General features: G+C 37.3%; 1 long non-coding RNA gene across 12 annotated transcripts in view; it reads right to left on the bottom strand.

The window, feature by feature from the left end:
- Window positions 1-24,612, bottom strand: part of LOC134515420 (uncharacterized) — a 229,911-nt gene that overhangs the window by 68,827 nt on the left and 136,472 nt on the right. For 6 of the 12 annotated variants that reach the window (XR_010070993.1, XR_010070987.1, XR_010070986.1 and 3 more), the window contains 3 exons: window positions 18,257-18,358; window positions 15,710-15,755; window positions 10,734-13,581 (listed from right to left, as the gene is read on the bottom strand). This is a non-coding gene — a long non-coding RNA (uncharacterized LOC134515420). The remainder of the gene's footprint in view (window positions 1-10,733; window positions 13,582-15,709; window positions 15,756-18,256; window positions 18,359-24,612) is intronic. The other 6 variants (XR_010070989.1, XR_010070988.1, XR_010070995.1 and 3 more) reach the window with 5 other exon arrangements.

The raw sequence follows: 24,612 nt of genomic DNA, 5'->3' as shown, positions 1-24,612 counted from the left end.
GTCAGATATTAAGTCCCTATTAAAAGAGAGTATAAAACTGAACTATTTTATGCCTTTTTTTTTTTTTTAATCCAGCAAGAGTTTTTCAGAGGGGTATTGATACCAGTACTATGAATGCAATACACAGGAAACAGAAATGAAATGCAAAGATTTTTAAGAAAAGCTTTGTTAAATGTATAGCATTTGCTATGGAGAATTCACATATGATTTATTTAGCAGCAAAGAAAGAAGCAACCTTGTTAAAAAACAAGATCAATTAATCACACTTATGAGCAAAATCGGGATAGTATCGTACTCTATGCAGATTTATTTCATTTTATAACATAAAAAAGTACAATAATATTGAGAGTTAAGCAGATATAATGCTACATTTATGCTGCACTGAAAAAGTTTTCAAGCAATTAAAGAGGAGAAAAGGAAATTACACTAACAAAAATCTTCTTTTGTTTCTGACTTCGAAAGTTTGCTGTTGGATTCATTTGATTATGTTTAAGTCAGGTCCGTAACTAAACCCTACTTTAATTTCCCAAATCTCATAATGCTTTGGTTAACTTGACAGCAAATCTCTGTGTTCTACTGCCTAGAACACCAATATCTTCAGAAATACTCCAGAAACAAATACCCAGATGAAACTCCACCAGATTGCAATCCCATATTTTCTTATGTGTTATTTCTTTGTCTCCAAACGCTGTCCAAGAATCTTTCACTCCTCTCCTATAAGGAATTTTGATTAACTTCCATTAAGGGACTAATTCCTCAGATGGTATATTTCTGAGTAGTTCCACCAATGTATGCCAATTACACCAGCTGACAAAGAACCACTGCATTACAAAAAAAATAATCCATATTTTTAATGACTCCCCAGCTATCCTCCATGTATGTATGTCATGACATACAGCTTTCTACCATCTGCATCTCTTCCTTTATATGTATGCATTTTGTATTATAAATTGCTTGGCTGTGAGGTATCTTGACATTTGACATAACAGCAGGGCTTGAGGGGGAGCATAAGTGCTGATCATTAGATTATTGCTGAAGTATTCTCTCCTTTCCTCCCCTCCTCCCTGTGTTCCCTGGAGACACAGGTGTTAATAAAATCAAACAAAATGAAAATGGGTAAATTATTGCAAGCTATGAACACCTACATTGTGCCATGCCTCACTAGTTTCCAATACCACCTCATTCTTGATACAACCAAAGAAAAAGATGCAATTTCATCCCGTAGACTGGCTGGTATAAGGAAAGGACAAAAGAGACAAGATATTGCAATCCAAAGGTCAGTGACCCACTCCCTTGTATAATTATAGCATTTCATTTATATCCTACCAATCTGTCTTTGGATGGCTGATAGTAAATTAGTAGCTAAAAAAGAGCAATTTAAAAAATTCCTTAATAACTAGTAACTGAGCTCTAAAGCTGGACAATCATATAAGGAGATGAGCACAAGTAATCACTTGTAATTTATTTTCTAAAAATAATAAAAAAGTCATACTCAAAGAGTCATGTCAGATCTAGATCCACGTCTTACTGCTGTACTTAAGGAATACTGAAAACAGATTTACTCCTTATTCTAAACACCACACGGATTTTGAAGAACTTCAAGGCTCTGAACCATTCTTCAGTGCAATATACATCCAACTGAATCTTCCACAATGGATGCACTTTATACCTTTTTAGAATGTAAGCAGTACATTTTTGTGCTGCATTCCTCATTTTCCCTGATAAAGCACATACTAAACTGTGCTTTCCCATTGCATTTTCCCAAGAAGGTTTCACGCAGTAACAAAAACTGAGTAGGAACATCAATGTTGAACTTTTTGCTAATAAATATTAACAGCTTATACCGAGATTTGATGCTTGCGTTTGGTCCCTCTGTAGGTACTGAGGTAAAGCTTGGTCTAGTGAACCACGTAGGGTCTTAATACTTTACAGTTGCAACTGAATTTAAAAAAAAAAAAAAAAATCTAATGAGATAGTTCCAGTCTTGGCTTATCGCATATGGCACCTGAGCTCTTCAGTGATCTGGCCTGCCTTTAGTAATGAGTGGAGGCCAACATTTTAATAGTCTGGTAGCCATTGTTATTGGAGCAGTATCATACAGCTCTTTGAATTACCATTTACCAAACAACCAGATAAGCACAATAGGAAAAAATTCTAGATTTGTAGAACAGTTCAAAGAATCATTCAATCTATATCCACCCAGTATATCGTGCAATGCCAATGACTTATCAGGCTCACTCTCCCCAACATAGTAATGTTTCACACTTTGATGCAAGATACTAAAATGCTATATATTATACAATTTTAAAAGAAACCAAAAGGGAAATACTTCTCTCTAAAGAGCTGGTGGAACTGAACAAATCAAGTGCTCCCTGTTAAGAATACTGGAAACTTAACTATTAAGGCCAGATACCTCAAGAGAGCTCCAATCCCTACAATTGCTGGCACCCAGTCACAGGTCACACCCATGTTTCATTTACATTCTAAACACTGACTGGACTGCAGCTTCTTAGGAAAAAAACTGATACCTTTCCACTTGCAAAGCTGTCTGTCTATATTTATTTCAACCAGACTACAGTAATTAATATTTATGAGGACAACTGAAAGAAGGATGCTCATAGCAAAAGGGGGTTATGAAAATACAAGAACGTGTGAAGATGCCGATGGGACTGAGCGAATGGCACCTGAGACACACACGTGCAGCAGGCACATGGAAGTGAGAAAGGGACACGACAACGGTATGTATGTAGCTGACTACACATACAGGCACAGAAATACCTTCTTTTGTGCTCTGATCCACATGCAGTCCAGGAAGTCTTGGTACTTGTGCCAAATACATTTACCACCACTTATTTAATGGGTTTATTTGCCTGTTACAGACACCGGCATCTGAGACATCTCTGATTTCAGGCTAATCAAAGTAACAGTGGCTGGCACATGTTAACTTCTTCAGTGGTAAGTACTAGATCTGTTATGGGTTTTAAATGTGCATGTGTAGCATATTTCTGGATTTATATCTTACATGAATATGACTAATAAAAAATAGACAGAAGAAGAGAGCTCCGGAAAGAGCTTGTCAACAGTATTTTCAGGTGAAAAAAAATGAAAAATAGGTGGTTTTGATCTGCAGAATGTGAAGTGTATGAAGTACAACAATTAAAACAGAAGGGTAGATACTTTGAACTCATTAAAATTTCTTTTGAAGATGAAAGTCATTAGATTTCAATGAGAACTGGGAGCAGAAGCTCACATTGACATGAGAATATTTAACCTGTAGTCTACAGTGCTTCAAGCAATTGATAGTATGATAAATAATTGCTTGGCTGTAGTAACCACATAGAAGGAAAAAAAGGATTACCCTAATCAAATACAGTCAGTGTGGTGTTGCCTGTCTCTGTGCTCCACATTTCATTCTGAATTGTTCAGAAGTTTGCAGTTATAAAAACGGAAATCCTGAGTTCTTAAAGAGGAAACTGTAAAGGATTTCTTTTCCTGTCACCTCTAAGAAAACTTTGATAATATTCAGGGTCAGTTCTTCAGCTGGCATGATCAGCATAGCTGTGTTGAAGCCAGTGGATCATTGCCAATTTATAACAGCTGAACGTCTGGTCTTACTACAGGGACAACCCTATTTTACAACTTTTTGCTCCATGCCCCTACCTCCTTTTTATTTGTTTTTTAAATTAAGGACATTAATTGTCAAATACAGTATTTGTTGTCAGAAATACCTGTTCTCCTCTTCTTCAAGGTGTAAGACTCATATTTTCATGTTAGTGAGTTGCACTAGTGATTAATTCTCATATTTCACTATCATCACAGAGCACAAGCCAGGACTGTACAGGGTTTTATTTATCATACAGGTATTTCTTGCACTATATGTTGTAGATAAAAGGAAGCTTGCCCCACTCAGTGCTCAGAGCTGAAAAAAGCCAAATAATTAATACTAACAGAGGCCTGAAGCAGAGATAATAGACCCTCCTGAAAAAGCAGAGTAAGCTTGTGTTAGACGGCAATACCCACTGTACACATTGCTTTACGGGCAGTTCACTGTAACGAAATGAGAAGGATCAGAAAAGGGAAGACACTTGCACAAGAAGGCTCCACGACGTAAGTCAATGGCAAAACCAGGATTACTCTTGCAGGTTATCCCACCTGTACAGTGCCCATGCAATCAGGGGCGAAACCACAGTGTGTCCTTCCTCACAAGAGAAGGTGGTGTTTATATAGTAAGCAATATATAAAGACAGCAGGGAAAAAAAAAACCTCAAAGCATTTCCTATTCAATCTCTTTGCACTATCCTAAACACTCAGATCCTGAATGTACAGCGCTCAGCAATATTCTACCAAGCCCTCTCTGCACCGTGGGCAGCATGATCCCTACATAAATTATCCCTATAGAACAAGAACCTGACTTCTTTTTAGCATACAGATACTTTCTGCATGAATCAAGAGGATAAAATTAAGATGACACTGCACTATTTAAGAGATCCCCCCTGAAGGGCTGTGTAGGCAGAGGTTTCATTTCATTAAGAACACACAACACAAGTTTCACCCCTTTCTAATCCTAGGCAGTGTTTCCTTTACCCTAGAATTCTTTCTTTTTACAAAAAGATAAAACCTTTATGTTTTAATCTGAAGTTTGAGAATGCACATGGTGCCAGCAAGCAGTGGCCTCAGAGGCCCACTCCATAGTGCAAGACCTGTGGGACAAGTGGGTGCAGTGCCCCGAACCCCCCCAGTGCAGCCCCCTCACTCACAGCCAGCTGCGCTCTCCTCAGGCACGTCTCTCCACGGCCCCATTGCTCTTGGGCCCTGAGCTTCATGCTATCAGCAACATTTTCTTTCACAGCACACTCAAAAATGGCACCTTCTTCCAGTCAAATTCCTACTGTCTTACTCCACAGCTCTCTCTCATTAAGGTAACGAGGTGCACAGCTCCCAGGTGTTCCCAGAGGCACAGCTCCCAGGCTCTCTTTACTACTTTCCTGCCACTACTGGTAGGGAATCAATTCCACCGTAGTTGTGTAAATACAAAAAAACAAATTCTGAAGAGAAATCATCTAGGAAGGAAAAATCAAAACATTTTATCCTGCATATATTGAAAAAAGCAGTTCTTTTCTTCCATTTCTCCCCTATAAAGAAAATGCTCTAGGGAAAGTAACTGATTTGGGGAAATTTTTTGATTTTGACAATAGTCTTCTTTGCCTTCTTTGACAAACAGGGGTTCGGGCACTACATTTCTGACTGACTTGAGTTGCATAAACAGGCTTTTGTAGGTCCACAGGACAACTGGGAAGCCTGATGGTAAATGATCACTAGTGTAATGCTAGACCAGTAGCCGTTCACCTCTAAAAAGATAAAGAAAAAAACCCAAACATATTCACCTACAACCAAATACTTAAAAAAAGAACCAGCTACTTTTAGCTAAATTAGCCCTAAAAACAATTCCCAAGAGATTACAACTCTAGGACTGGACATGAAGGGGAAGAGAAGAGTCACTGGACAAAGATGGAGAGGGGATAGGGCAGCTGTCAGGTAAGAAACCAAGTCAGAAAGTAGGAGACCTGTGGGAACCTGGCAGAGGTCATACAGACTGAGCTAATGCCATCACTAGGAAAGGAGAAATGTGGATAGTCTCCTTCAATCAACTTTTGCAAACTTCCAGGAAGATTTTGTTTAACTCGAGGAATGAAGTTGTAGCTGGTTTGTTTTTCTCCTTATTACTAAGAGCTCGACTAAACTTCAAATTTATCTTTAACACACACAAAAAAAACTCCAAAACACAACAACCCCTCAATCTAACCCTAAAAAACAGCCCCTTTCATTAAAATATCTCCCCAAATCCTGACATCAGCGAGGTTTCCTGCAAGGGACCAACTTAAAAGCCACATTTACCCTTTAGATAAATGGTCAAATAGCACTGAAATTCTGGTACTTGCAAATAAATTTGAAATTTAGCTTCTTGGATGCACAATTGAGGCACATGTGCCTCTAACAGTGCCTTGTCAGTAGTGGAGGGTTACAGTGACAGTGACTATTGTAGAGGAGACTTTTTTGGCTGTATGCTACATATTATTTTCAAATTGCAGTATAAAAAAAGAACAACTATAAACAAAACTTGAGAATTAGAGCTTGACAAAAAAGGCTTTTGGAAAGTCGAAGTTTTTTATTTAAATGAGAATGGTATCTTTGGAAGAAATGATAAGGAATGACCTTCGTAACTACTCAGAGGATCCAACATCCCAATAATTTGCTCATTCAATTGGTAATGGAAGAAACCAAAGTTCATTTTCTTGCTCTAGTAAAATAAGTCAATAGTCTGCATTGCTGATATCTCAGCTGACTGCCTGGGCCACCCAAGAACTGTTGGGTTTGGGCATATTTATCTTGATGTTCCTTTTTAGACTCTTTACAAAATACATGATGAAATTATCCATTGAATTTTTTTTTCCACAAACCACTTGCAAGGGAAGGTGAACCCAAAAGTTAAGAATAAAGGATGTATCATCTGGGAACGTACTCTGTTAACCAGTGCTAACTGAGAGCTAAAACACAGTAACCTTTCTGAAAAATCTGTTATCTGATGGAATACCTCAGATTTCAACATGGTAACTACTAACTACTGAGCTACTACCTATTTTGCATCAAAGGAGGTCTTTTTGTTGTCATTCGTGCCGGAAACTCCACTGTTAGCAAAACTTGGAAAAGTTTGATAGGAGCTTGTATCACTGTGAAAAGAGATACTGCTCCTCTGTGAGTAGCTGTTTTGCACAGAAAGTTATTTTGTTCCATGGAACTGCTGAAAAAATTTTGGTGTACAAGATCTTGTGGGGCAATTACTTCTGTGATTGCTCTACAGCAAGGGCAGTAAAGACAAGACCATGACAGTGGGTCACTATCCTAAAGCTTTGTCCCAGTCACTGCCAAAAGTTCCAGTTGAAAAATGTGCTCTACATTTGCAAACACTGTTAAAAGAAGTTTTCATAAGGTTTAATAAAACTTCCCCAGAACTCAGCAGAAGAATGACTTGTGTTACGTAGAATTTAAAACTCCTATTATTACTTTAAATAATACAAGCGACTTGAACGCTTTCCTGAATATACTCTAAGATAAAAATGTTTTCCAAATATTTGAGAGGAAGGAAGGAAAAAGGAAGAAAAAAAAGGCTGAAAATATGAAGGTAAACTTACATAAAACCCTCCCGAGTACAGTACTGAGTAGCTGTCTAACTCTGTACATTTGAGATCACTAACACAAAATAAAGATGCTCTTTTGCTGGTTTGTTACTATATAGCCCTACAACCAGACTATCTAGGACTAAACCTGAAAACAGAATTCAGCCACACTGTAGCATTTAATGTTTAGAAAATCCTTTGCCCTTGCAGTATTTGTCATCCTATTATGTTAAATTTAGCTGGTCAAATCCTGCTCTTACTTGAACTTCACGTCTGTCGACGTAGAGTGTACAAGGCATACATCAAAGCAGCATTTAGCTCAGCATAGGGAGGGATTTGGTATTTGAAATACAGTTTATCTTTTGAAAGCCATACATTTTTCCAATAATAAATGAAACAAGGTTCCCCAGGGTCATGCAATCTGTGTTCTTTACCACTCAGCTAAAGATGATATTAAGGAGCTAAAATAAAGAGCAATATTTGTCATTTGGTTATGTAGCGTAATGTGCTTGATAGCATTCTTCTGACACTTTGGACACTTTGTTTAACACAGAAATCAACATGAGCACACTAGCTGCTGAGTACTTCCAGGTTGAGAGTTTGTGACAAGATTGGATTGTCAGCTTGAAGGCTGCGTATGTGCCACCGAGCTGATAAACACACACTCTCTGCAGCACAGTGCGCGGAGAGAACTGGCTGCATGGTGAATGGTAGACCTTTAGCAGCTGGTAAACCAGCAGCACTGCATGCAGCTGCGGCCTTGTTTGGCAGACAACAGCTGCAGACATCAAAGAGAACAGAAGAGAAAGCGGAAAGTGGAAAGACTGAGGTAAAAAAGGAATTCAATCTACGCTGTTTTTAGGAAATAGATGAGTTACTTTTTTAATGATATAAACATATTCTAATATTATCAGTTTGCCTAACTTTTAAAAAGAAGTACTAAACATACACGTGGAGCAATAATTCCTTAAGCATCCCACCAGAGTCCCAGAGGGTTAATCCCATAAAAAAAATACTAGGTTCTATTGAAAAAGGTCCTCCAAAAATCTCAGGTAAAATTGTAAAGTTGTTTTCCTCAGGTAAGTAGAAATCACCAGAGCAAGTAAACTTACCATGAGCAGTATTTACTGTCTTTACAACGTTTTAGTTTTCTTATGCTGTGCACATGGAAATAGAAATCACAGCTGCTCAGAGTACCCAAGATCAGAGAAGTCATATGTTAAGGTGATTTAATTTTTTCTCTGTCCCTGTACAGAGGTGAGCCAAATTAGAAAACACTGCTAAAATATGCTAGTTTATGCCTGTAGTGTATGCACTGTGTACGTTTTGGAGCAGCACAAAATGCAGTAGTTTCTTTCAGCTTTGTAACAGAGGACACAAGTTGTTAGGAATGTCGTAACATACAATAAGCACTTGTATTGAAAGACTTAACGACTGTAGGGTATCAGATCACTGTTGAAATTTTGTTTTAAATGGTTAATATATGGGTAAACAGTGAAAGAACGGTACATTTTGCCCAACTTTCGAACATATGCGTAAAAGACCCAAATAAGGCCTTTTGAACTGGCTGACTATGTTATACAGAGAAATTCCAATCATTTTAGCTGAAACTCTCCAAAACATTCTTCCAAATTTTCTGCAGTGCTTCAAAAATTTCAGTAAAGAAACAACAAGCTGGGAACAACAAAACTACCTGCATTTCAACCTCTTCATCCCATTGCCTGTAACTAAACGTTTTTAGGTTTTGTTTGTTTAAGTTTACTTAACACCAAAACTGAACCTGGTGAAGCATTTCATTGTCACACTTGTTTACTATTGGAAGCAGTTTTATTTTTTAAAGAGCCCTGGAAAGTGAAGACAGATTTCCTTTATAGATATTCAAGGTCAAACAGCTAGACAAATAGCAAGCTACCTGTCCACTTAAATCACAGGCACTTGCGCACCTGAACTTGCTCTGAGCTTGCTTGATGATTTATCTCTGTTTAATTTTCTTTGTTTTACACAAAAACATTGTGTAAAACACAATCAAACAAAACAACTAAGTAGGTGTTTGAGCAAGTGGTAACTCCATTGAGGCCAACACAATCCTTCCCATATACAGAGCTAGGGATATTCTACTTTGGTCTTCTGAAGTAGAATTCTTTGAAGCTGTTCCACAGCTCATCGGTTTAACACCATTAGTTTGGTGTGCCTAATGCTATCAGTTGAAACATAGAGATTTAAATTTAAAGATGAAATTTCACAGACAAAAATATTAGGATTCTATCAGCTATAATACTGGAGCGTGCATGCATAGAGCATTATATACAATGTCAGATTCTAACAGGCCATTAGAAAATGTCACATGGTTTCTCTTGTTCCCTACAGGCTCCATCTCCAGTACATTCTACTACTGAGCAAGCTCCGCTCCATCAGCCCTTTATTCTATACACTATGATCAAGCCTTGTAGAGCTCAGAAGCTCTTTCCTCTCTGACAATCTTAACCAAATCATTTTTCCAGGCTTGCCATTCCTCAGAACCCTGTCTGGCTTTGCTATCACCAACCCAGCATCTCCAGAATGCAGTTAAGTGCTCATCACTTAAAACTTTAAGTGCTAATTGCTTAGTAATGAAAACTTTAATTGCTGGGAGATTAAACCTTTAACTGCTAAGTGGCTGGCAGAGTTCCAGTCTATAACAACCAAAATTCACTAATATAACATTTTAAAATGCCCTTGTATGAAAAAACTATTCTATACCCAAGCGTGTGAAGGCCTAGATGCAAGATGGTTAAGTATTTCCGGAATTAAGAAAAAAATGTGGCTGAATTAGCAATGTCTAATTTGGGATTAAATAAAAATCTCAGTGTTTACCTTAGAAATGTCTACATTATTAAAAAACATTTCCCCCCTTCCTTTATTTCACTGGCCTGTGTTCTCAGGTAAATTGATCCCTCTTGAAAATGTATGCCTTAAAACAAAGATACTTGGTTTAGTCCTGACTTGGTCTTCAGGATGGACACTCTGTTGTGTTCTCAGGTTGAGAGGTTTACTATTGATTGCCAAAGCTACTGTGTAACCCGAGAAAATTTTCTCACCTTCTAAAACAGTATTCTGATCTTGATTTTCACAACTTCAGAGGAAATACTGACAGAAATGAAGCAGCTAATTCCCTGTAGATTATATATTCTGCTCTTTTACCACGGATGCTAATGGAGCTGAGTGGAGATGTTTAATGCAATGTTACTTGTGAGACACAAAAGGGCTTACACTGGATAATGAAAAAGAGATACAGGCAAACTGAATTCCTAACGTACCATTAACTACTCATCTAGAAATTGGGTTCGACTGAATTCTTCAGCCTGCTTTCTAGTTTCTAGAAACTGCAGAAGAAACATCATGAAAATATGTTAAGACAAAACATCAAGTGTATGTTCCTTAGCGTCTTTTCATTGTATTTAGTCCCTGTTCAAAATTCCAACCCATTTCTTTAAGATCTCTTTCATGTCACGAGAGCTTTCCAGAGGGCTTGGACAGTGTTCCCAAACACAGAACAAGCCTGGTGTCTCTTGCTTTTACCTTCAGAGCCGCAATATGAGAAGCTTCTGGCACTCTCAATGTTCTGTCAGTTTTTAATGCAAACTCTGGAAGTTCACGGACACGACGCTGCACAATCTGAAGAAGATAAATCACAGTTACTTCAAGCCAGCTGACAGCAGTTTAAGCAGCTGCAATCATCAACCACCAAGGGAGTTTCTTCTTTTATCTTACTAAATGCAAAAGTATACCAGGAACTAGTAATATCACTGGACTATCAGGAGTCCTGCTTTTACATATATATCAGCAAGCGGTAAGTAAATTCTGTTGACGAAATGTAATAAAACAAAGACGGTTTCAAATATGACCATTCCCTGATGCATTCTGTAGCCCCGTCTTACTCACTTATTGCATGCTGCTGAGATTATAAGGTTTGCTTTTATCTGTCAGAAATCAATATTTCAAACATCGGATAAAAGAGGAAATTGAACTGGGAATAGGCTGAAGTGCTGTAAAAACTACAAAGCACAATTATCAAAAAGCACTTAAAGTACTTAATAGGACACACATATAAAAATGCTCAAATTAATGTCAGGGAACTATAATGAGAACTTTTTCTATGCTTTTTGATCCAAATGCAATGTAATTCGAGTGCAGCCTGGTCAGTCAATACAGTTTTCAATTTATATGAAACCCTAAGGATTTCTAGCAATCCATTTGCTAGAACTGAACCATTACATATGATTGGTTAATATTTCAATTTATTGAAAATGCATTATTTTGTGTAAAGTGTTTAAGTTGTTGAGGTTTAACCATTATAAACAGTTATGATAAAAATAGATCTTTGGGTAAACAAAGACCTTACAGTCAAGCTTTTAATAAACACTAGTATAACTAGAAAATTGGATTTTAAGGAGAATAGACATAATAAGGAAAAACTGCAGATATGGGGTAGTGAGATGAGAGGGAAATGTTTTATAGAACTGATCATAATCAGCACGCATTAAGCTGAGGAGGGACCTCTTTGTAAAATGTTGGAAACCATGGTTATTTTATGCATCACTATTAACTTTGGTACTTTCCCCTTACATTTATTTATCATCTTTAATGCTATTGAGCTGGAGGTCTTTACAAAACTATGCTAGACCAGAAATCACTGCAAATGAGCGTGTACATGACTGTATGCACATACAAGCATCTATAGAACATAGATTGTGTGGCCTTAGATAATTTGATATGAAATATGACAAACTGCAACACAGAGGAGTTATAGCTATGATTTGAACAACCAAGGCCCACACTAACTAAATGTCTGTATCAAACTGTATCACTCTCTTTTATAACCTACATCTCACCTTTTTAATAAGGAACAACAAAGGATTCTTGGGAAATCTTTCTTTGTGGAAAGTTATTCTTAACACTTATACTTCACTTTTTTACTTTCACTGTAACACTTTTTTCCTATGAGGGAACCTTAATCACATTTAAAATGTGCTTCTTATAGGAATTACATCAAACACCCTGAACACTGGATCAGACTGTGGTTTCCACCAACAGACAAACTGTTTCATTAGCCAAACATCTTCCCACCACCTCTCCTCGTTACAGTTTTGGGCCTAATCCAGTACAACTGGTTAACATACCTACTTTTTTTGTCATCTAGGTTAAGTCCAAACTTTATTGCTTCTTCCATTTTCAAGATGCAAAATATCCACTTTATTCAGCAAACAATGCCACCCCAGCATGCCATACCATTCTCCTTGCTTTCTATATGCCATTTCTGGTTTTCCCCTGCTTATTTGATATGGCTTGACCTTCCCGAGTCAGTTTGGAAGCTTGCTACCTCTTCAGATTTCACAGCTTTTCTGAATACTTGCGTTTACTTTAATGCTTGCAATAAATTCCATGAGCTAGAAGGATTCAGTGGGGATGTAAATGTAAAAAAAAAAAAGGTAATATTTCACATAAAATATTATTTGTCTTTTGTTTAGCACCATTTTAAAGACGTAACCAAAGAACAAAGTATCCACAAGTCATGCAAAAATAATGTATTACATACAAAAAATGAAAACCGAACAAAAAACCAGAAATGTATCCATAAGTATATGATTTGAAATATAACATATGGTTTACTATCTGTCAGTGTGGCCTTCATATTTTCATGGAGTTACACATTATATAAATTATGTAACTGCTGGCTACTCATGAAGGTGGATAAAGCGAAAACAATATGGGCCAAACCCTAGAATGCAAACTCTGATTGGTGACACAGAAGTTTTGTTTGTATAACAGAAAAAGAAACGCTGGGATTTGGGACAAGTGTATCTGTATAACTCCGGACAGCTGTTGTTAACCTGTTCCTGCAGATCTCCAATGACAGAGACTTCAAAATTTCCCAGGCAATATATTTCAGTGCTTTATTATCTTACTATTATAAAAGTTGGGTTGTTTTGGTTTTTTTTTTAAAGTCTAATCTGAATCTTTGCTACTATAATTTAAGTCCCACTTCTTGGCCTATTTTATGTGATGGAGAAGAGGTTATAATAGTCCCTTTTGCAACAAATTTGACTATGTAAACACAGTCATCACAATTTCATTCCAACCCACTCTTTCTCCTTCATCACCTTTACCCAAAAGTACTCCCAGATCTGGAATAGCCTTACGGACAAGAAGAAGAATGGCGTAGGGTATTCACACAAAGTAAAGATTCTTGTCGCTGTCCAAAGTCTTCTGCAACCTCAGAGAAATCAAATCCTCGTTCTGTCAATGGGTATAAAGCTGCTGTTGCTTCAGGTTGTGCAGTCTGACGTCTTTTTATGTCATACAGCTTCTTGCCAGCACACAGGTTGAGTGAATAGTACAATCAGGCTCGGATCTAGACAGTTAATGACTTACACAATTCACCAGGTAAGAAAGGTGTCAAGAATCTTTTTAAAGTTAAGCAGCACAATACATAGCCAAAATTTGTTTTCTAATAATTCTGGTCTTGTGTATATTAAACAAAATGTAACATGATTTAATTGAGGGAACTGGGAAAGAAATCCCCTAAAAACAGAGTCTTCACATGTAAAAGCAATGCTGACAAGACTAAAAATCAACTGGATACCATATTCCCTTGAATGGTGTCTTGAGGTTTCAGATTTCCTGAATCAACACACAGAGGACACAACCTCTTCCAAACAGTATATATTTCCAAATAATAAAGTCATAAAGAAATATTTTGTTTTAGAAAATAGTCTGAGTGGAAAACATAATACGATCTGGTAAGGCAATTGTAGTTATGGTAGTCGTAATTGCATAATGCATTTCACAGAAGCTTCTTCTATTGCACCTTATTGTATTTTTTTTCCCTTCAATTATTAAATTTAGAGGCTTACCCTCAAAAGCAAACACGCTTGTCTTTACATGCACTTGAATTGTTACTGCCATTTAAAACTAATCAATGTTTTCTTTAGTACCATAATAGCTTACTTGCAAAGCACCTCTTTTAGAAAAATTCACATGGTATTCTGGTAGGAAACATATTTCACATTCTAAGAGAAACTCCCAGTAAAGAGAAAGAGGGTTTGATTCTTATCTCAAAGTTTAGTGCAACTGAACTGACTTTAAGAGCTTAAAAATTTGTGCACAAAGGGAGCTGCTAATAGATTATACCAGTGTGTTCGTACATAATACAATGAAAAACTATGCATTGTATACCATCCTTACAACCTAGAGAAGTCCAGGAAATTAATTTGAAAGGGTTCAGCATATAAATATATGCTTTCATTAATGTTAACAGGGAAACAAATGGTTAAAATCTTATTATTAATCAGTGTTTAAATGCACATTCCTTGGAAATATTATACCACTCCTGACTTGGATGTTCAACTGCATAAAACTCATAGGACATCAAGGTCTCATTGAGTCGTGGAAAGCCCAAGCTACTCCAGTAAAGTCAATACATGCACGCAGAGTGCAGTCTGACACAAACAGGAATGTTCACACCACATTCCTCTAGGAACATAAGGGAGGTTTCTAAATTAGTCTCCATAGATTCCTTCAGAAGGAGGTCAGAGAAACAAAGTTAAGCAATACAAGTACCCCTAATGTCTCAAGTTCTGCAGTTATTCAACAAACAGAAGTCTTAATGAAGGAGAAACAAAGTTTGCACAAAACTCACAAGCAGGCTTTTTGTATTTCCAAATGTAAATATCTACGGCTTTAATAAGCAGATCAACTCCAGTTCAAGGCATGTCTGTACTTAAATACATGCAAACCCATTGATTCCAATAGGGTAGCAAGCATTTCACTACGATGAAAGTTATAAAAGCGGATTAATAGGGTTTATAGTAATTGAACCTTTGTAAATACAAAAGTTATTACATTGCCTGTGATCAGAACTGAGAAATTGATACAATTTGTCCCATGCATCTTGTTTAGCTTCACAGTGATACCTGTCTGTTGTAGCTCTGCAAAATATTTCATTCATTCTGCTTTGAAACACAGCCATTCCCAGAATAACAGTTCCATCTCATGTGACACCTTTCGCTTACACTTCCAAAGTCTCTACCCTTACCTTAATCTATGCATTGTTCTCAGTTGAATGTTACCAATACTAATAGTGGTAGCGGGTGATTTGCTTTCCAATATTAGCCATGGAGAAGATGCAGTATAGAACTGCTCTTCAAAGCCTTGTAGCTTTGCAAACATGTGTTAAAATCACACAAGGAGCTGAGTGTCTTAACTAGCATAGCTGCAGTGTAAATTAGGTAACTGCGTGCACAGGTAAGTACAATTAGCAGCTGCAGAAGTCAAATGCCTTGTGGGCAAACAATTGCCTGTTTAACACATACCAAGCAGCGCAGTGTGATTCTGTATTCCCTTCCCCCTCTACAGACAACATATTTTTAAAAATCTGACTCTATTACAAGTATTATGAGAAAAACTTACAAGCTTGGAAATAAGAATGCAGACTTTGAGTGACAAGAACAAGAATTACTCACCTGACCAGTTAGTTCATGGACAGAACTGCTTACCTGCGGAAAGTGTGGGGTTCAAAAATACATATATTTCAAGATGAGCCTAGAAGCAAGAAAAAGACATAAAAAAATTAATAAAAAAACCCCAGTTTCAATTAATAAAATAAATTGAGTTGAGGAATAGAGAGTACCAAGCTTTACCAAAAGGAAGAAACAAAATTATAATTCAAAGCAAAGTAATGCAACAACCTATGCCAAAGTATTTGCCACCAATTTATTTGCTGCTGAAGACTGAATAGACTAAAGCCTTGCTCCTTTGCTAAATTACATGTTTCAGAATTAACTCTGTAGCCTGCAGCAGGTAACAGATGCTTTATAGGGCAACATAGAGCAGACAGTCACCTATTACTTTCTCATTATTTAATAGCACTGCTTTAACTCTACTGTGATTGCCTTCACTGTTGGATAGTTTCTCTTACATGTTCATGTTTTCACAGTTCTTTTCCAGGCTTTCTCACCTGCTTCCAGAGTATTACACACACTCCAGCCTGCTCAGTGTATGACAAACAGCAGCCGAGAGAAATTTCCTGGACAATTTGTCCTGGACGGACTTAACTAAAAGCATGAATTTCTTTTCCTATCAACTAGTTATCATGAGATCCCAGCTAAAAAATTTGTGTATATGTTTTCAGTATTATTCACTGTCAGTTGCATGCAGTACAAAAGGAAAATATGCAGCGTATGACCAAAAACGCTGCCAGTCCATGATGTAACTCATTATTATGTGATGGCTAAGATAATTCTGTTTGCAAAGTCAAAAACACATAAAAGTTGCAATGTAGGGGAAAGTTTAACAGGGGCCAGCAGAAAGGACAGAGATGACAAATTTTCTATGTATTTTCTTATCTAGAAATTGCCGAGAAATTGCCACACCAGTGCTCTGACAAATCTGAGGCAAAGCCTCATGCAATTACAATTTACTTAATTTTTGCTGAGCTAAATTTCTTCTTTAATAAGAAGAGAATGTTTTCCTTTTTCAGTGACTCTCTATTTCTGTGAACATGATTTTCATTTGGTTCATCTCTGTGTTTTTAGAGAAATATACAGAGAATGGGAAAGCTTATCTATTTCAGCAAATTCAAGAAACCCCACTGAATTCAGTAAAGCTATTCCAGATTTTTTTCATTCTAACTGGCAACAGATTCTTCCACAGCACCCAACATCTGCTAAGGTAACAGCTGCCATGTTATATATAATATTATTTCCTACACAGGTTTTAAATCATATTTATGTCCATGAATTGTGAATCTATTGTTTTTATCATCTAGAATATATAGCCAATATTCTGCATTTGCAATCTTGAAAAGAACTTAATAGAGGGCAGCAGAACATTTTTGTATTTTATCAGTTTATTGTATCTAAGTGCTGATGGTATTTAGCCTCTATCACATATTGCATGTACCCTTGCATTATAGCAATCAGTTCATCCTCTGATTTCCTTTTATTAACCAAGATTATCTTCCTTTTTCTGGTCTTTAATTAAATATTTCATTAAGGATCATTAAGGAATTATATATAAATTCATCATAGTTCTCATTGTTAATCATGAGCACTTCATTCACAAGCAGCTATAAATCTGAATTTTGCCTTCCAGTTTTACTACAAAGCCTTTTTAGAATAGGTACTTAAAAAACCCCAGACAAGCAAAAAAACCCCACCTTCATTTCCAAAAGAGAATTTTCCAATTATATTAATTTAAAATAATCAGGAATTTACTTAGAGGGGTTAAATAAGGTGATTAAAAAATGAATCCCAGGATTTTCCCATTCTGTCTAAAATAAAGGCAGCTTAAAATTATAGACTATTCCCTCTCTTTAAACAAGGTAGAAGGTGGTGAGACAGTGCTGTGTAGATGCACACCGGTAATGGATTACGTAGATTTTTCTCTCCTGGGTCACTATTATGAATCTGATCCAAGACAGCAGCGACGAAATGCCGGTGTCATTTTATGGCTTTTAGCATGAAATCCTGACCTTAGGAAGTCAATGGCAAAACATCAGTGGTGCCAGGATTTTCACCTTTTGAGTCTCTAGTGTGCAAAAAGAATTAAAGTCTGACTCAGCATCCATTGACTTTAATGGGAGTTATACTAAGTTCAAGGTCCAGATTTTTAAAAGTCCTTACGTGCTGCTTTGCTCATAAGAGCTGGATCTTTCAGATGATTCAAACACTTAAAACTGTAGTGTTAAAACTATAAACTTTTATCCTTAAAGCGAAATGTTCTGATGGGCAAGATAACATAGTGATGCTAAACATACATAGGATCAAACCAGCATCCACATGCTGACTGTGTGTCCTGCCATCGCTCCTGTGGCCCACCCCTAGGCTTAGTGCAACAGCACTTCTAACCCACACCCCACTTCCAACCATTTCTCTTTCCTCTTCTAAGATCTGGGAGAAGATCTAAGTCTTGAAGGCTTCTCTACTACAGCTACCACTACCCACTTGTTTTCCTCTCTGGACAGGAAAATGCCAAGCAGGCATTCTCAGAGGGCTGTGACTGGGAAACAGTCCTAGAGTGAGGTGTTAAATGGTGTTGCTCACCCGAAGTGGAAGTCATACATGGTCCAACCTGGGCTCCTCTCAGGGGTGATTCACAGCAGCTGCCGACCCAGCCAGTGTTGGCAAAGGTCCAAACATTGCTGCCTAACGCACATCAGCGAGGAAACATTGAGGAAAGAAACAAGCCTTAAAATCTAGTTTTTTTCAGCAGCAAAAAAAGACTCAGCCCTGTGGAAGCTATAGTATGAGATATTTTCATGAACAGAGCAGAGCTCAAATTTTAAAACTGTGGCTGGAGAATTTGCTGGCAAGTACTCTGCCAAACATGGTGCAACGCTACCTTTTTATCTAGCGATAACATTGGCCAGAGGAAGAATGAGACATTGACTCTTTTGCCACCCTTACCAGTTGACATCCCCATTCCTCCCCCCCCCCCCCCCCCCCCCCCCAGCGTCCATTGTCTGGATTACTCTGCTCCACTAGTCTGAGCACTGGAAAAGGGCTGCTTTCACCACATTTATTAATTTCTCTTGCTTCTTTCTCTGAAAGCAAAATCCTTGTCCCAGATGGCAGGAGGTTCAAAACCTCTGGAACAACCATGTTTGTGGCCCTCGAGAAATTTAGCATAGATTGTGCCTTCTACTCTGCATTCTGTCTAGTCCAGCTTATGGTCAATTTGCAGAAAGTTCACTACTACAGAATGTGAGGTCTCTGTAGTACAGGAATAGTAATCCTTTGTGTCAAAATGACTAAATAAACAAAACAGTAGTCATCAAACATCCTTTCTGGAGTGATTAATTCAAACAAAATCCTTATCAATTCCCTGAAAGCAGGCAGAGGTGGCTTGTTATTTTATTTCATTTGGTTTGGTAGCGGTTGTTTTGTAGAAAGGACACTACAAGCCATTTTAAACCAGCAGTTGCAGGACGCTAACTTTCAAGTATTGCAATTTTGCAGGCTTGAAAAGGTTTGATTCTGAAAAAGAAATAAGAATATAATCCAAATGAGCTGTCAGATTTTGAATGTTTATCCAAAATGGAAACAAATTCCCAATATTAAATTATTTGTTCGTCCCCTCCAAAAATACTATGGTACACAAATATAAAAATTATGTCCTGCTGTAACATGTGCTTTCCAGAGATATTTCCCTTGCACAAATGCACAGTTCAGGCATGTGTTTCTAAAAGTATTTGGCTATGCTGAAAACCACCCAGGAATTAAAGTGGATGAAAGCATGCTGAAGAAGTTGGTGGAGGTTTAATTACCTTTTCCTTTTTTCTCTTTAGTGGGAGTTCTGAATTCTGGAGGAGTAAAACTCCAGTCTCTACTGTATTGAAATGATATTTTTTTAGCACTCCAATCATTGTCTCTACTTGACTAAGACATTTCTGTGCTAAAGCAGGTGCATTTACTTTTCAAGTATTATTTTACTAATCAATTGAAAAATTACCTCCATGAATGACAGAAGTGCAGACCTTTGGAGTATTTCATTAAAAGGAGCAAACATTAATTACAAATCCAGCCCAACCTTTGCAGACATAAATTATGGGACGGATCTATTTTCTCCATGCTTAATTGCAAGCAGTGACTAACTCTTTAAATTATTATCTCCAAGGCATGAATGAAATTAGAATGAATTTGATGATATTCTCAAGGCTTATTTGTATAGCCATGTACATTGGCCATGTACTGTCTGGTGACACAAGGAAAATTAGGTGAAAAACCTTTGAGGCTCTAAACAGTGGCTACCTTACCATAAAAAAATTGGGAATTGCAAAATGGAACTGGAACCTTAAAGTCTTTGCAGACCGGGAAGTCTAGTTTCAGGTTTTAACAACGGGATAGTAAATACTGTCCAAGTATTTTCATTCTAATCTAAATTCTAAGAATTTTGGGTGATTATAATTTTCTGAATCATTCACATTTCAGGCAGAATTTTCCAGGCAGTACCTGTCCTGAAAGGTAATATTTACATTTCAAGAAAAATAGCTTTTTTTCCTAGTGAAATGAAACACCCTTCCCACTGAATTAAGAATGTTGAAAATTTTGATTTTTTAATAGCTACAGTGCTGACATGTTTGTGATCAAACTGAAATGCGGATGAAAAATAGATGAGTAAAAGTGCCTTTGATTCGTCTGTTGAAAAATGATTTTGAATTATCCACGTTTGTCGATACAGAGTAGAATTTCAAAGCCATTCAACAATGGCCAAATTTTCAAGTGATCTTCTCTCCCAACTAATACATGCTTTGAGTATCCTTCTACCAAAGAAGTTAATCATTTGGCATTGCACACTTAAAAAAAAAAAAAATAGATAATGACTTGCTTGGAGTTCAATTTACTTATGTCATGACACAAAAAATAACCAAGCTGAGTTCTCACAGTATTAATCATTAACATAGGAGAGGGCATTAGCTTAAAATGCATTCCTTCAACTTTGATATGTTTCATGAATACATTTGTAGATATTTTTAATAGCAATTTAAAATATGCTGAAGACAAGTCCAAGTTCCCCCAAAAGCCAAACTCTTTTTCACCTTTTAACTTTTGGATATAAAGTTACCATCCATCTCCAGAACAGCCTCTGAAAGCAGAACAAGAGAAGCTCTGCAAAGTTGGATTCTGGGAGGTACAGAGGAAGCCCAGCTCAGATTCAGAGACCTTATTTGTGCAACACACCACGCAAAGAGCAGGGCAGAGGTACCTATAAAAGGCAAAATATTATGATATGGTACTGATTTTTTTTTTTCAAATTTTCTGCTGTGACAGACTTCTCAGGCCCATAGGAAAATGGTTTTGGTACTGAGTTGACTCTGCAACAAGATTAGAAAATTACTTGGAAGAAAAAATATTCTGCTGGAAAGTTAGAGATTGGTTCAAAACACTTAGAAATAATTGGTCCAGCACAGAGAAGAGTTCATAGGCTTCATAATTTTAAGTGTCTTGTTTAGGCAAGGGAAGAGCGAGACATTCTATTTGCTTGGCGTTTGGAAGTATTTATGTTCCCTTTCTTCTCCATGGTATTTCATCCTAATTTAAAAGTGAGGAGTTAAAGATTGATCTGGAGCTTGGGAAAAGCAGTCAAGCAGAGGACCACTGGGGACACAGTGAACCCTTTAACCATATTGCCTGAGAAAGGCAGTGCTTGGCAATCTATTCCTGGGAATGATAATATCATAAGTAACCTATTTGCTCTGGAATCTAAACCAGAGCACCACATTTAAAACCCCTGCATCTAAAATGAAGGTAAATATGTTATGGGGAACTCCCCACTTTCACAGGCCTGAGAGGAATGTATGATTTTTAACAGACCTGGTCAAATTCCTTAGTCTTAATAGTATACAATTCAATGCACAACAAAATCCGGTGACTTTTTTTTCCCCCCTAAAACCATCCAATCCTAAAATCTCATTTAGATCTAGTCATTGAACATCATATCCTTTATATTTCTTTAGAAAGAAAAACATCACTAACAATTATTGGGTTTAACACCTTGCAGCTTATATATAGTTTCTCATATAAGGAAGAAACACCTTAAGCACTGTGTGAATCTAACACCAATATAATTTATAAAATGTAGAAAGGTCAGAGTAGAGAAGGTAGGAAACTGGTTAAATGGGAGTTTTAAAAATGAAGATACTTTCTTTATCAAGGGTTATAGAAAACATATGAAGGAGATAGAGTATGTACTTTTAATCCACAGATAATTTTTTTTCTCTGAATACAGAATTGCAGAGAGAACTTTGCTTAAAGTTACAAAGATTGTTAAGGGAAATATTGAGAAATCATGATTTCCACCTAAATATTAAACACTGGCCTGTTAATGCCTGTTTTATAGTCTAAATGTAGGCAAATGTTTATTCAGATATTGCTATGCACCAAAACAACATGCACTAATTATAGTTAAGAAAGAGCACGAGCAAAGACTGCTCTGAGGCAGATTCCAAGTCACAAAGCATGCAGCACAGCTTCTCTGACCCATGGATGTTACAGCCTTTCTAACATGGGCTACAGGATTTCATGGAGTGGGCTGTACCATCCTAAAGGGTGCAAGTCACAGAGGCTGTGTATGACAGTGAGGACAACCACATGGGACTAATAAGCAGTTCAAGTTCAGCTCCTACATCAGGACTACAACATGAGTTCATTTGACGGGAGGACCCAGGAACACTTCTTCCAGACACTGGTGCAAACACAGGCTACCCCGAGAGTTCACAGAAGGACAAGATCCCAGGGCACATCAGTTTGTGTGCCTGGGCACAGAGTACCGCATGGAAACAGCCCCTGTGATCACTAACAGGACTTAGGTGAGGCAAGACCTGCTGGGTAACTCCAATTTTTTTCTGCAGAAAGATGAATTAGTATGGACCACCAAGGCCAGCACAGCTGGGTTGCACAGACCCCAGTATGACCCATGCTGTATGGGAAATCAGAGGCCCCTGCAGGGAGCTGCCCAGAGCCTCCCTGTGCTCCCCAGGGAGGTGACGTGTGGCCCACAGGTCTCAACCACGCTGGGATTTCAGCACACAGCTAACAGGAAGGCGTCACCCTGATCACTGCTGGTCTATGCAGACAGAGTTAGACACACAAAGCTGACAAGGGTGTGAAGGAGTATTGCATTGGGGGCTGCAAAACTCAATGGTACCTTCCTGTAAGTTGTGTGCATAGTTCTCATTCTGCACTTTCCTCCTCTCTTTTTCTCTTTCTCAGTGCAGCGAATTCTGAAATAATGAGTAAGAGTAGCATCAATACAAGGTCCACCCAAATGAGAGAACAAATCTGTATGGAAGAGGGAGATGCATCTGTTTAGTGATTTTTAAATGAGTTGACTCCTGGCTGCATCACCAGTCCACCTTATCTTCCTCCAACCTAGTTTGTTCTTGTGTTTTTAGTTGAAATCTGACATGGGGGAACATAGTATTATTATTGTATCCATTTGAGCTACCCCAATTATTTAAATACTCAGTCACCTGTAAATTGTGAACAACCTTGTTCCACATTGTGTAATCACTGTAGATTGAACTCTTGAAGGATAAAGGCCCAGAATGGTTCAAGTAATAGTTCTTGGTCTTTCTCTGACAGCCGAATATGGATAGCAATTTATTTTGGCCAAAACAATGAATTCCAGGTGAATTTATGTCCTTAATGGGAGATCTGCCATGACAAACAAAAAGGGGTTGTAGCTATACAATTCGGTACGTTCTAGTCAAAAGTGGAATATCTTAAATCAAAAGTTTCAGTAGGCTTAAATGTTCCTGCTAAGCCCCTCTATAAAATCTCCATAATAATGCGACAAGCTAGAATTCATATCGTCTACTTTATTAAAAAGAGGGCAACCACTAGATAAAATAATATTGAGAAATAAAATTTACCTTGGATTAGTTTCATGTAAACATAAAAAATCAAATTCTCAGAACTCACACGAAAAACATAATGTAGTTAATATTAAATACAATGATTACGCAACCTATTACTTTTACAATTTGTGCTCCTGTGTCCTTGATTTCGGCCCTGTTTTGCTTATGATTAATGAATGACTCACCTTCAGCACTCTCTCATTTATTTCATACCTCATTATGAATTGGAAAGGTCAGTTTGTTATTTGAAAACGGTAAAACATGCATGGAAGTTGAACAGCTTTCATAAATGCAAATGACGTATTTTTATAAATAAATTGCTACTGCCCAGTATTATATCTCGTTTTAATAGTTTATATTTTCTAACTGCTTTTGATGTAATTTTGAAGAGTGTACATAAATTATTCCCATAAAATAACAGGCGAAATTTCTGCATGCGTTTGTATGAACATCAGCAGTGTCTGTGCACTTCCTATACAGTCTCACACGCAAATCCTAGAAAGCACCTGGCGTACTGAACTGTTTTCTATTTTAACTTGTCAAGATCCTATGCTATAATTTCCCATGGCTTCTCATTTGTTTTGCTTGGAATTATTTTTCCAGGGTTTGATACTTTATGATGTTCTGTGATTATACTCTTAGCATTCAAGTAGGAACAAAACCTAGGCTAGAAACATTGCTGGAAGTTTTGGGTATATTAAGCTCACAATTGCTAAAGCAAAAACACTAAGTTACTTATACTAGAAGTTTCATACCAACAGTTCACAGTACTACTTTGTTGTTGTTGTTGTTATGTCCTTTTTCTGATTTGATAATTACTTTCAACTACAGAATTTGCAAAATACTGTCTTGAGCAGAAAAAAAATGGCTTGGGTGACATCAATGCTAAATCACATCGTGTGGAACACTTAAAGGCATAAACCAAAAAGTCCATCTTTTCTCTCAGTTCACTGGAGGTAAATTCTTAAAACACTTGGGCATCACTGTCAGAAGATGACAGTTACGAACTGTAAGAAAACACCTGTGATAAACTGATAGCTT

Source organism: Chroicocephalus ridibundus, chromosome 4, assembly GCF_963924245.1.
Source record: "Chroicocephalus ridibundus chromosome 4, bChrRid1.1, whole genome shotgun sequence".
In the NCBI taxonomy this organism is placed as follows: domain Eukaryota; kingdom Metazoa; phylum Chordata; class Aves; order Charadriiformes; family Laridae; genus Chroicocephalus; species Chroicocephalus ridibundus.
Note: the sequence above shows the minus strand (reverse complement) of the source record. Positions and strands in the feature narration are given on the sequence as shown.